The 13136-nt window shown below is 50.8% G+C and overlaps 1 long non-coding RNA gene across 3 annotated transcripts in view; it reads left to right on the top strand.

The window, feature by feature from the left end:
* Positions 1 to 3436: 3436 nt before the first annotated feature.
* The window catches only part of LOC103559773 (uncharacterized), a 32861-nt gene continuing 23161 nt past the window's right edge, over positions 3437 to 13136 (top strand). Inside the window, exons 1-2 of one of the 3 annotated variants that reach the window (XR_011531020.1) lie at positions 3437 to 3799; positions 9689 to 10273. This is a non-coding gene — a long non-coding RNA (uncharacterized lncRNA). Of the gene's footprint in view, positions 3800 to 9688; positions 10274 to 10312; positions 12687 to 13136 lie in introns of those variants that run through there. The other 2 variants (XR_011531022.1, XR_011531021.1) reach the window with 2 other exon arrangements.

Raw genomic sequence — 13136 nt, 5'->3', positions numbered from 1 at the left:
AAACGCAGGCCCGGCGCCAGCCTCTGAGAGACACGGGTGCTGGCTGCCCGCGGTGGAAGCATCTGCTCCAGGAAGGGAGGTGCTCTGTAAACTGTAAGTGCTGCGCCAGGCGTGGGAGGGTCCTCACCTGTGCTCTTCTTTGAGCTCACTGATCACCCTCAGGCAAGTCATCTCACCTCTCTGGAGACCCACTTTGTTGGAAGAAAGAGACTTCTGAGGAAATGAAAGCACCGATACCCACGGGTTGTCACGAGGGTAGGAGCAGTTGGGAAATGGTGTCTATCTGGTGGGGAGTCTGGGGATCAGCTGCCTCACACACTGCTGGCGGGAGTGTCAAGTGCTCTAACCGCTACGGAGGGCCAACGCGGTGGTATCTGTCAAAGTTGCAAATCCACGAATCCTTCAACCCAGCAGTTTTATTTCTAGGATGTTGTCTTACATTTATACACGCACACACATGAAACAATCAGTTTATCTGTTGCAGCACTGTTTGTAATCGCAAAGACATTAAAATAACCTAGTTGCTGAATTATGTACACACATGTAATGGAATATTCTGCAACCAAAACAAAAAGGGAACCAGGAAGTGCTCTCTATACTGTTATTGGATGATCCCCAAGCCCTATAGTTACATTATAAAAAGCAAGATAAAGAAAAAATCAGGATAAAGGACAGTGTGTATATTTGACAAACTCTTATATAGCCAGGTATAGTCATGCACCGCATAACAATGTTTCAGTCAACAATGGACCGGGTGTACGACAGCGGTCCCATAAGTTTAGTACCATAGAGCCTATGTGTGTAGTAAGTGGTACCATCTAGGTTTGTGTAAGGACACTCTCTGATGTTCGCACAGTGATGAAGTCACCTAACGACACGTTTCTCAGAATGTGTCCCCGTCGTTAAGTGACACGCAACCGTATTGTCTTATATGCTTTCTAAATATGAATTCACTTGGTCTTCTTAGCAATCCTATGAGATAGGTGTTCTTATTATGTCCACTTTGCAGATGAGAAAAGTGAGGCACAGAGAGGTTAAGTAACTTGACCAAGGTCATGAAACAAGAAAATGGCAGAGCCGGGGTTTGAGGGGTGGACGGGCTGGAGACTGCGCTTTTTATCACTACGCTGTATTTCCTCTCCGTAGCTGGAGATTACTCCTAACTAAAAACTATTTTCCTGGCCAGTGATTGGTCTGAGAAGGCCACATGCTGCACTTCTGGCCAATGGGGTGTGAGGGGATGTCTGCGGGGCACTTCTAGGAAAGATTTTCTCATTGATTCAAAGAGATGCCCAGAAACAGTCTCCTCTCTTCCCGATGTTTTCGTGATGAAGCTGACAGTGGAGGCAGCCACCTAGTGACTGGGAGCGGCCAGGCCTGAAGACAGACTCGTGCTCTGAGGATGGAGGACTGGAAAGACAGACGGAACCTGGGTCCTTATAATGCCCTCGAGCCGCTGAGATAACCAGCCCTGGGCCCTCCTGTGCTGTGAGATAAGCATCTTTACTGCTTCGGGCAGTGGTTCTCAAAGTTGAACGGGCATTAACATCACCTGCTAAAACACAGCTGTCTGGACCCCACACCTAAAGTTTCTGATTCAGTAGGCAAAGCCAAGAATTTGCATGTCTAACAAGTTTCCAGTGATGCTGGCTGGCCTGGCAACCACACTTTGAGAACTACTGTTTAAAGCATTTTGAGTTAAGGTTTTTGGTCCATGAAGCCAAAAGCATCTTGAGGCATCCTGTGACCTGGAGCTGCGTGCCTCCCAAATCCTCTGGAGTAGGGGAAGCCAGAGGTCACAGGTCGGAGAGGCAACACAGGGCGGTGGAATGAGCACCAGAACGGGAGTCAAGAACCCAGGATGCTCCAGCCCTTCCTTGTGACCTTGAGCAACGGATTTCTTCCCTGCGGGCTCTGTTTCTCCATCCATCAAATGGGAAGGAGGTTGGACGAGATCACAGCTAACTTTCCTTCTGGCTTTGACACTCTGTGTTCCAGAATTCACCAGAACGGAATGGTCTGCCCTTGGGGACTCCTCCGGTGGTGTGGAGCCAGGCCCCTTCATTGTGCCATCAGCTCCTCTCTTGTGCCCGGGGGGAGGCTGCAGGCTCCTGCAGCATTAGGCGTGGGGAGGCAGAGTCAGATGCCACAGTCATTTTGAACACATTAAAGTTCCAGGCAGAAAGCTCTTTTGCAGCCTGAGTTTGAGCTGGGAAAAGAGAGGCCGGAGCCAAGCCTCTCCCCATGGGGATTTCGTTTCCCCCAGCTGGAGCTGGGGTGAGTCATAGCCGGCATCCGAGGGCGAGATGCCCAGGCCCGTGGGAGCCTCTCCCCAGGGGTTCTCACTTTGAAGGTGTTGGGTAAACACAGACTTTGGCCCGATTTCTCCCTCCATATCCAATCAGTCACTGAGAACTGGCTTCCACCTCCTCAGTGTCACTCCAATCTGCCAGGTTGTCCCTGTCTCTCTGCCCTGGATTCTTGGAATCAGCTCTGACTGGGCTCGCAGCCTCCGGTCTTGCCCCCTGCGCCCTCCTGCCCCACAATTAACACCTGATACGGCCTCTGGAAAAACCTACACTCCTGAGCAGGGAACACCCACATGGCCTTTCACAGTCTGGCCCCCGCCACCTTCTCTGGCATCCCTGTGCTTTCTACGCTCCAGCTGGAAGAAAATACTACAGTTTCCAGAATGTTCCGGGCCCTCTTTCACCTCTGAGGCTTTGCACATGCTGTGTCCCCTGCCTGGAACATAATGCTTTGCATCCTCCCTCCCTCCAGGCAGCCTCTCATGTCTCAGCGTGGATCCCACACCAGTAAGTACCCGATACCTGATTTGCTGGGCCTGGCGCAAAATGAAAATGTAGGCCCTTGTTCAAAATGTATTCGGAATTTCAAGATGGCAACAATGAAGCATTAAGCCAAGTTTGGGGCCCCTCTAAGCTAGAGTGCTGTGTGATTCACTGCATAGGTTGCCTGCCCATGAAGCGAACCTTGCTCCTGGTTGTCACCCCAGGGTCCCCTCTGTGCCCCACAGCCCTCTGTGTGTCCCAGTTATGACCTCCCGCAGTGATTGTCTGTTGTTCTCCTCCTACTAGGGTATGAGCATCAGGGGGCAGGACTTGCATCTGTCTTGTTTCTGGAACGTTCCGGATGCCTGGCACAGAACTTGGCAGAGTAGGCGCTCCTTAAAGATCTGTTGAACTGTCATTCAGCGCATAAACAATCTGTTCAACACATATTTTTGCACAGCCTCTGCTGTGCCAGGCACGAAGCTAGGCGCTGGGGCGACATTCCCTGAACCAAACAAAAAGCCTTGCTCTTGGAGCGTTTAGGTTCTCGCAAGGGAAAGCCACACTGTCCTAGGTTGGTTCTGGCAGAAGCAGACCCCGAGGCTGGGATCTGAGCGCTGACAGGACGCACCGGTAGGGAGAAGCGGAAGTGAGACAGAAAAGCGAGAGAAGCCACACAAGGAAGTGAAACAGCGGGTGACCGCTGTGGGCACGGGGGCTCAGCTCCGAGGAGTTCTGGGGGACGGTGTCCCACCTGAGAGCGAGGAAGATGTGGGTACTGATCCATCGCCTCCCATTCTTCTGCCGCTCAGGGCTGCTCCTGGCCTGGCCCACCTGCAGGCTGAGCTGCTCCTGCCCCCAGATGCGGGTCTTCAGGCAGCGTCTCGGGTGCCTGCAGCGAGCAGCCACGGGCAGGGCAGAGAGAGAGCCAGAGAGCAGCGAGGGCTACGGGCGAGCCACATATGCAGTAAACAAGAACCACGAAGAATAAGAAAAACGTGTCCCAGGTGAGAGGGCTACGTGGAGCAGAGTAAGGGAGTTGGGGGCATGTGGGGAGGGGCTGCAGAGCCCTCTTGATGTGGAACTGAACCTCTCTCACCTTCAGCCCGTCCTCGGCCCTCGGCCCTCCTTTCCCCACCCTCCCTCCTCGGTCCCACACTATAGTGTTTTTCTTTTAATTTGGACCATATATTAGTTTCATAGGCACCGATGGCATGAGAGATGAGGACCCAAATTGCCAGAGACTTTTAATTCGGCTTCTGACAATCCCTGCCCTGGCCTGCTGATCTTCTGGAGAGCCCGTCTACCCCTCCCGCTGGGCCTGACAGCCTAGAGCAGTTTCAGTCGCTCCCCAGGGAGCAGCTCCCATCTTCTGGGAGGAGCTGCTGATGAAAAGAGGCAGGAGGAGGCCCTGGCCCGTCTCCAGCGCCTGATGTCCCCACAGGCTGCAGAGGGAGGGTGACTAAGGCCTGTGGCATCAGCGGGGCAGCAGTCAGCTTCTGCAGGGAGCAAACCCTGACAACAAAGACTGGCTGCCCCTGTGAAGCACCTTTGTCTTGATTTTGCCTGGATTTGCCACCCTCGGCAGCAACAGGACTCTGAGGCCAGTGCCAGGCCAGGGTTCTAGTTTGCTGCTGGCAGGGCTGGGTCCCCAATTCTCTTTTGAACCAGCACCTGGCCCCCTCGCACTGCACCCCACAGTAATTCACAAAACGAGACGTAGGAGCTCTCGTGGGGCGAGAACGTAGCTCACTCACGGATTCTTTTCGAAGGTGTCTCACATCCTTGATCTCATTGCCCCCAAAGCTATCTATGGATTTGGCAGGAGAAGTGTTGCTATGCCTCTTTTAGAAAGAAGGCAGTGGACATTGAGGCAGGTTAAGACAAGGCGATGAGCTGGTCCAGAACCCACATTCCCTGAGCTCTAATTCAGTGCCTTCTCCATCATACCACGCTGTGTCCACCTTCCAGGAGCCCTCTAGTGGGGAGGAGATCTTGCGGGAGCATCTTTTTTCTTTTTTAACTTTTTATTGAGATTATGATAGTTTACAACCTTGTGAAATTTCAGTTGTACATTATTGTCAGTCATGTTGTAGGTGCACCACTTCACCCTTTGTGCCCTCCCCCCACCCCCCCTTTCCCCTGGTAACCACTAATCTGTTCTCTTTGTCTATATGTTAACTTCCACCTATGAGTGGAGTCATACAGAGTTCGTCTTTCTCTATCTGGCTTATTTTACTTAACATAATACCCTCAAGGTCCATCCATGTTGTTGTGAATGGGACAATTTTATCCTTTTTACGGCTGAGGAGTATTCCAATGTGTATATATATATATATATACACCATTTCTTCTTTATCCAATCATCATTCAATGGGCACTTAGGTTGCTTCCATGTCTTGGCTATTGTAAATAATGCTGCAGTGAACATAGGGGTGCATGGGACTTTTGGAATTGCTGATTTCAAGTTCTTTGGATAGATACCCAGTAGTGGGATAGCTGGGTCATATGGTATTTCTATTTTTAATTTTTTGAGAAATCTCCAAACTGTTTTCCATAGAGGCTGCACCAGTTTGCATTCCCACCAGCAGTGTATGAGGGTTCCTTTTTTGGAGAAGCATTTTTTTAAACTTTTTTTTAAAAATTGAGATAGAACACAGATTAAAAAACAAACAGGGGGCTGGCCCCATGGCCGAGTGGTTAAGTTCGTGTGCTCCACTTCAGTGGCCCAGAGTTTTGCTGGTTTGGATCCTGGGCGCAGACCTAGCACCGCTCATCAAGCCATGCTGAGGCGGTGTCCCACATAGCAGAACTAGAAGGATCTACAACTAGAATACACAACTATGTACTGGGGATTTGGGGAGAAGAAGAAAAAAAAAGGTTGGCAACAGATGTTAGCTCAGGGCCAATCTTTAAAAGAAAATAAACACAAATCATAAGCACACACCTCAGTGAATTTCACAAAATGAACACACTGTATATCCAATATCCAGTCAACAAACAACGTTTCCCCAGAAGCTCTAAAGTTTGGTGTCACCAGCCAGTCACCACCTGTGGGGAAACATTGCTACTTTCAGTTTGGCTTTTAGTCACATCTTTACCCTTAGAGCAAGAATTTCCATTCTTAGGGGAAAAAACCCACCAGTCTCCAGGTGGACATCATTTAACGTTAAGAGATTGGGGTTCTAGTCTTGACTTGGTTCCAAACTCACTGTGTGACTTCCGGCGTGTCCCTTCTCTCCCCTGGGCCTCAGTTTCCCCACCTGAAAAGCTTAGTGGTTTCCTCAGGCTTTTCTGTTTGGGACTGGAGCTGCAAGCCTGCTCCATGGACCTGAAGTTGTCAGCAGCCCTGGTCTGAGGTTCTCTAGGGGATGCCAGCTCTCTGCAGCAGCTGGCGGCCAAGCCACATTCTGTACCGAGTCTGAGTAACCGGCCCATGTGACCCTGTGGGGTTCGGGCTCAACGTATGTATGTCCCCCTTGGTAGTTGCTAAGAAAAGTCCACAATGGGAGTGGGTTATGTTGAGAATGAGAACTCGTAATGCCTTTTCAGGATAGGCCAATTGCCAATAATTGCCGATACCCGCTAACTTTTACTGAGCGCTCACTGTATCCAGGAGCTCTGCTAAGGGCGTTACACACATCTCTCATTTCGTCTCCAACAGTCCAGGGAATAGATATTATTCTTACCTCTACTATGTAAGCTATGGATCCCTTTGGCTACAGGTAAAAGATTCCCCTTTTTAAAAAATTTAATTGCATCGTATGATGAAATCTGAAGGGAGGCAGTTCTCCATTCTTGCAGCAGCTCAAGGTGTCATCTGTGACTACACTTCTTCTGTCTTTCTATCCAACCATCCTTGTCTGTTCTGGTCAGTTGCAAATGCCCCATCAAGAGATGGAGTCTGTTTTCCCACCTCCCGAATCGAGGCTGGTCTTGCGACTGTCTTTGATCAATAGGATGCAGTGGAAGTGAGGGTGCGAGAGTCCTGAGTCTAGGTCACCAGAGGCCTTGAGCTTTCATTCTTGTCCTCTCGAAATGCTGCTGCCATGTGAACGAGCCTGGGCTAACGGCCACCTTGTGCAGAGAGAGACTCAGCCATCCCAGGAGGCCGTCGGCGTAAGGATGACCCAGGCAATAACATGCGGGGCAGAGATGAGCCGTCCTTGCTGAGTCCAGCTCAAATTTCTGACCCACAGCATCCTGAGCAAATAAACGATTGTGAAATTTTAAGCCACTACATTTTGGGATGTTTTGCTAGTCAGCAAAACCTAACTGATACAGCTGTGCCGGTTTTTTGTCCTTGGGTTTGTCGTCTGTCTCATGGTCTCATGGTTACAAAACAGCTGTGTAGCTTCATAAAACTGAAGTCAGGGTAGGGAAAAAGGATGGATCAAAAAGAGACAGTTTTTTTTCTTTTTTCTGGGACAAAACTTACTCAATAGCCTTCATGCTTCGCTGGCAATTCATTAGAACTTGGTCTTAAGCTCACTCCTCACCAGTCATTTGCAAAGGGACACAGCACCATAGTAAATATTGCCACCCGTGAGGTTTCAGGGCCTGCCCTCAGGGAGCTCACAGTCTCCGTGAAACGAACTGACAATACAAGGCAGCTAGCAAATGCCAGGTGAGGTGCCCAGATGGGCAAGTCTGCAGGAGCTCAGAGGAGAGGGGGATGCATGAGGGTCTGAGTAATCCAGGAAGGCTTCCTGGACGAGGCAGCTCTAGGGTCTGCACCTGAAAGATGTATTGGTCAGTCTCAGAGAACAGAATTACTCTTGCTAATTTATACAGAAAGGACACTATACCAGAGGACTAAGTGGCTTACAGAATTGTCAAAAGAATTGAAGAAACAGCCACTAGGCTCACCTTGCAGAAGTGACTCCCAAAACCACACAGCAGAATTGGGCTACCAAGTGAGTTCCTGTCCCTTACAACGAGGAAGCTGCCCCCTAGAAGGAGAAACAGCGGCGCTGCTTGCCGGCTCCACCACGTTGCCTTGCTGTGACCCATACAGCACAGCTAGGGCCTGCGTCCTGCTCCATCCCCATTAAACTAACCTCTACATCCGAGTCTTGCACAAGTGCGTCTGATCGGTCAAAAGAAATTACATCCACACCCCCAGCTGCACAGGCGTCTGAGAAACGTGTTTCTAGCTTTCCGTTCGCTGCAGAGATCGCACGCTGCAAGGAGGTGCAACCAGAGATGGTTAGAGTTCGCGGAGAAACCACGTGGGCCTGTAGGATGCTTTGTGGAGGGTTTGTGATAACAAACTCAACATCTTCGATAGCTACAGTGCTGCTCATAATTTCTGTTTCGTCCTGTGTCAGTTCTGCTGTTTTGTTCTTTCCATCTGAGCTGCTGAATTTGTTTGCTAGGCTACATGGTAATCAAGCCAGTCCACTGGGTTCACTACGCATGCGTGAACTTTGTCCTCAGAGCTGGGAGATGCTGGATGCTTTTCACAGGTTTGGACCAGAGCTAGGTCAGCTGCCTAGATGATAATGCGGGACGGAGGGGTAAGGGGACACATCAGAGGCCTCTCTGCGGCCAGGCCAGCTCCTTAGGAGAGAACAAAAGCTCTTGTGTCTGTCCATCCACAGCTGCAGAAATTAAAATGTCTGATGTGTTGGGGGCCTTAGTGTTTCTTGAGTACAGAGGGTGCCTTTGGGGATGCCTGGCATAACTCTCCCTGGGAACTAGTCAATCACCCAAACCATAGGGTAGGACCCAGGCTGTCATGTTCAAGCAACGTGACCAGCCCGCCCCCTGCTGTGGATTGGATCAAGGTATACTGCTGACCTGACTGAACCAGTCTGTTTCACAAGAATATAGATTTGGCACCAAGAGTTTAGTGTGGGCTGACCTCTTGAGTGGAGGAGCTATAAAACACGACGGCTCTTGGTGACCGTGGCAGAGAAGGATGAGTATGACAGTGATGCAGTGAGTGACACGGAGAGAAAGTCTCCCAAAGGCCTTCGAGTCCCAAATCTGTGCTCTACCTTTGTCCCTGGAGCTCCAGGAGAAACATCTGGATCCTGTAATTCTTTCCCCTCAGCTTACTTTGGAGGAGGTGGGGTCTCTGTTATTTGCACCCAAGAATCCTAACTATTTACGGGATTCTCTAAGACTGGGAGTTGGGACTTAAAGTCATTTGGGTGCCCAAACCACGGTCCTCATCTTCTTTAATTCAGCCGAGTAGAACAAAGTGCAAATGAGGATCATGGCAGAGAGAGGAGGACAGCTATTTGTTGAGGCCCTACTATGTGCTGGGTGCATTCACATCTGTTATCCTATTAATTGTATCATCATCACCGTTCAGATCAGCCAGAAAGGATGCAGAACAAGGGCTGTATTCCAGGAACTTGACCTTACAGAGTCGTGGGTGTTGGTTACGTTTACCCGTCCGTGGTTGTTGCTCCTGTGTCTGGTGTTGGCCCTGAAGTGAGCAGGCCAGGCAGTTGGAAAGGAAAGATGATTGTGAAGTAGGTAAAAACGAGGAAAACTAGGATCCAAAAGGATGAGCTGGAACCTATTTCACTCCCTCACCAACCCCGAGCCTCCGACAGGGACGCTGCAGGCGACTGGTGGCAGAAGAAGCTGCACAGGGGCCTGGCCCAGGGTCAGGGGGACCGCGGGAGGAGCCTCGGCCGGAGCAGAGGGGCTGTGGCTCCAACAGCAGGTAAGCTGGCCCAGGCGGCCCGGGCGCGGGAGCTGCGCCCACCTCTCCACGCAGACACCCGGCGGCTTCGCTTCCACCTTCCAGCTCTCACACGCGTTCCTCTCGTGGCTGACACCGACCTAGAACCACAAAGGAAGTGGGTTTGCCAGCATACAAAGCCTCCACGTTACTCCATGCCACAACCCGACCATGATGGCTTTCCTTACTGTTTCAGGGAGAGGAAACTGAGGCTCTGGCTGAAACGACCAAGCTCAGGCGAGGAGAAGGAACTGAGTCAAGAACCTGGTCGTCTGTCCCAAAGCCACTGAGGTGTCCCATGTGGAGAATGCTCACAGTCGGGTCTCCACGGGGAGGACCTTGTCATGCCCGCCTCACCGGGTTCCTGGAAAATCCAGTGAGGCGATGAACGTGGGAGCCCTGTGGAGTCAAGTTTCATATATATTTACATGCAAATATACAAATTAATGTGCTTACTTATGCATGCTCAGTGCACGTAAGCAAAAAGAAGATGAAAACTCTCTGCAGTCTCACCCTGAGTACGGATGCACACGAAGGAGACGGTGACAACGGGCGGCCTGGGAAGCCGCTGGGATTGTCTGAGCTTTCCCCAAGGATCCGTGAAGAGAATGTCGTGAGCGACGTGGACCCTGCCAGCCACTCATTTCTGAAGGTGGTCAGAACGAAATGGCTTCAATCCAGTGGATCCTGGTCTAGCCGTCCCCCACCCCCTCCCAAGCCCAAACTCGAGGGTTAACTGAGATCTTCACCACTGCACAACTAAAGCTGGGCATGCGATCAGGTAAACTCGTGTTCACATTTGGCATTGGGGCTTCTCTGGTGGGGAGAAGGAGTGGGGAACCCTCCTCGTCTGGAGACATTCCTGGATAAGCCGCTGGGGTGGAAGGTGAGGGTCCGGCTGGTGGCAGGGTCAGGGCACCAAAGAGAAAGAGCCAGCCCGCTCTGCTGACGATTGTGGTTTCCTCCAGGGAGAGAGAAGGCAGGCGGGAGAAGAGAGCAGAGGAGGGAAGGGGGTGAGCTGTGTAGAGATGTTGGGCCTGGACCGCACGGGGCAAAGGACCTGAGGAGAGCCTGGCGCTGGCAGGCCGGACGGATTTTGAGAACAGGGCTGGAGAAGGCGCTGTGGTGTTGCTTAGGGAATATCGCCCTGCGCAGCTCCTCCCCGTGACACCACGCTTCCTTAAAGTCGGCCATTTCCCAGAAGCATGGCGTGCATTGGCTTTCTTTTCTTTGGTGGGGGATGGTGGTGCTGATGGAGAGGACAGAACGGCGTGGGGAGTTTTCAGGGGACCCACAGTGGAACAGAGAGACCACTTGAGGAAATAGGAGTCCACAGCTGGAATCGACATTGAGGGTATCGGCTGTACTCCTATCCACCCTGGAAGTTCACAATACCTTATGGAAATCTTTCACAGGGTTGGAGCCAAGAGTTCTGGCCGATCTTATTTAGATCTCGAGAGGCGGGGAGGCCCCAGCTAAGGTAGGGGTTGGATAAAAACATAGCAGATTGCAACTCCAAGCACCATCTCCAAAATACAATTGCAGCAGCGTCTGACGAAGGTTGAGGTAGACATGCCCAGGAAGACCATGTGCCCAGACCCATGGCATGCATCATAATTGGCCTAAGCCCATCTCAACAGTCCTGTTCTCCACTTTCCCAGCTAAGGGTGGCCTTGTGACCCAGTTCTGGCTAATGAGACCTAAGCCAAAGTCGGCTGAGTTGGGCATAGGGTGGGGTTGGAGGTTCTGAAATCTTTTGTTTTCTCCTCCTGCCTTGAACACAGACATGATGGCTGGTGTGATGGCAGCCACCTTGTTACCATGAGGGAAAGGTCAAGGAACTCATGGAGGCATGTGTCCTGATACAGGTGAGCTGCTGAACCAAGACCAGCAGACACCTACCTCTAGTATTATTATGTTAGAAAAATTAACTTCTATCAGTCTATTGCCACTATAGTAATGTTTTCTGTTTCTTGTACTAAACACATCTCTCACTGGTGCAGAGGTGGATGAAGGAAACCACTCTCCAAATGACTTGGTTTTACTCATGTTTGAGAATTAAAGACAAATTCAGAGGACAATTTGATCCGATGCCTGGAACCAACAGGCTCAGCTCCAGCCCCGGTAGAGAACAGAAAAGAACTGCCAGATTTCATTACGGAAGGCACAGAACAGGCCTCCAGTGAAGCATCAAAGTTAATAGTGTAGCTCAAGCTCATCTGCTGGCAAAGCCGAGGCAGCAAAATGAAGCCAGTGACGGATGCTGCCGTATCAGCGGACGGCTCACTGAGGTTTTAGCGCCTTAATCACCAACAGCTTTAAGATCCCACTGGAGAAACGGTTGATCAAACAGGAGAACAGAGAAGGGGCACGCCCCCTCCAGCTCGCAGGAACAGGAGCAGGCATTCACGGGCAAGAAAAATCAGCCGAGAGTAGGGAACTGTTGTCCCTGGTTTAGATAGGAGGACACAGACAGGATGAGAGTTTTAAAGGGCTTTGTTTGTATTTTAATTAATTGACTCATTCATCACACACTTATTAAGTACCTCCTGCGTGCCAGGTCCCATGCCTGGTGTCAGTAAGATACTCTGAGTGTGGTGGGGACAATAAACCATGGACACAGATAATTACAACATAAACCAAAGGGACGTTGGGAGCCGTGATGGGGGAGCAAAATGTGCTAGAGTCTCGGGGAGTGACGTAACTCTGACTCTGCGTTTCCAGCGGATGGAGGAGGTGATTCCACTCGGCTGCACAGTTATTGCTGGGGCACACATGACATGAGTGTATATAATAAAAGGAGAGGAGGGAGAGAAAGGGGCTCAGCCCTGAGGCACGGACCCTGTTCCTGATTGGTCCCAGCAACTGGAAAGTACTAATGAGCACATGCATTCGTCCCCTGCGGTGGTTTGAGAGGCTCTAGGCTGGGCACCTTTGGAATGTGGCTGGAGGGGTCATTGCCATTATTCAGAAGAGGACTGAGACTCATAAAGGAGAAGCGTTGCCCACGGCCTCCCAGCTAGAGAGTGCTAAGTCAGGATTTGAGGCCAGGTATGCCTGAATCCAAGTCCACACTGAATCCACACCACCACACTGACTCCTTCTACCCATCAGAACATCTTCAGAAAATCCAACTGAAACCGACTTAAACAGAAAAGGAACCATGTAACCAAAGAGTCTAGATGTACATTCAGGTAAGGGTTGATCCAGCAGCTCAAATGATGTCACCAAAGGCCTACTTTATGTGAGGAAGATTGGCCTTGTGCTAACATCTGTTGCCAATCTTCCTCTTTTTGCTTGAGGAAGATTGTCCCTGAGCTAACACCTGTGCCAGTCTTCTTCTATTTTATGTGGGATGCCACCACAGAGTAGCTTGACGAGTGGTGCTAGGTCCATGCCCGGGATCCAAACCTGTGATCCCCAGGCTGCAGAAGTAGAGGGTGGGAACTGAACCACTTCCCATGGGGCCAGCCCCACGGCCTACTTTCTTTTGATCTCACAATGCTGTGTTGTTTAGCTTCTTTCTCTGGCTCCGTGTTTGCCCCAGCACAGAATAGGCCTGCGTCCTCCTGTGTACACAATGGCCCCATTGTCCTAGACTTCACATCATCTATGTAGCATTCTGCCATTGACTAACAGTAGCA

This window comes from Equus przewalskii, chromosome 21 (genome assembly GCF_037783145.1).
Source record: "Equus przewalskii isolate Varuska chromosome 21, EquPr2, whole genome shotgun sequence".
In the NCBI taxonomy this organism is placed as follows: domain Eukaryota; kingdom Metazoa; phylum Chordata; class Mammalia; order Perissodactyla; family Equidae; genus Equus; species Equus przewalskii.
Note: the sequence above shows the minus strand (reverse complement) of the source record. Positions and strands in the feature narration are given on the sequence as shown.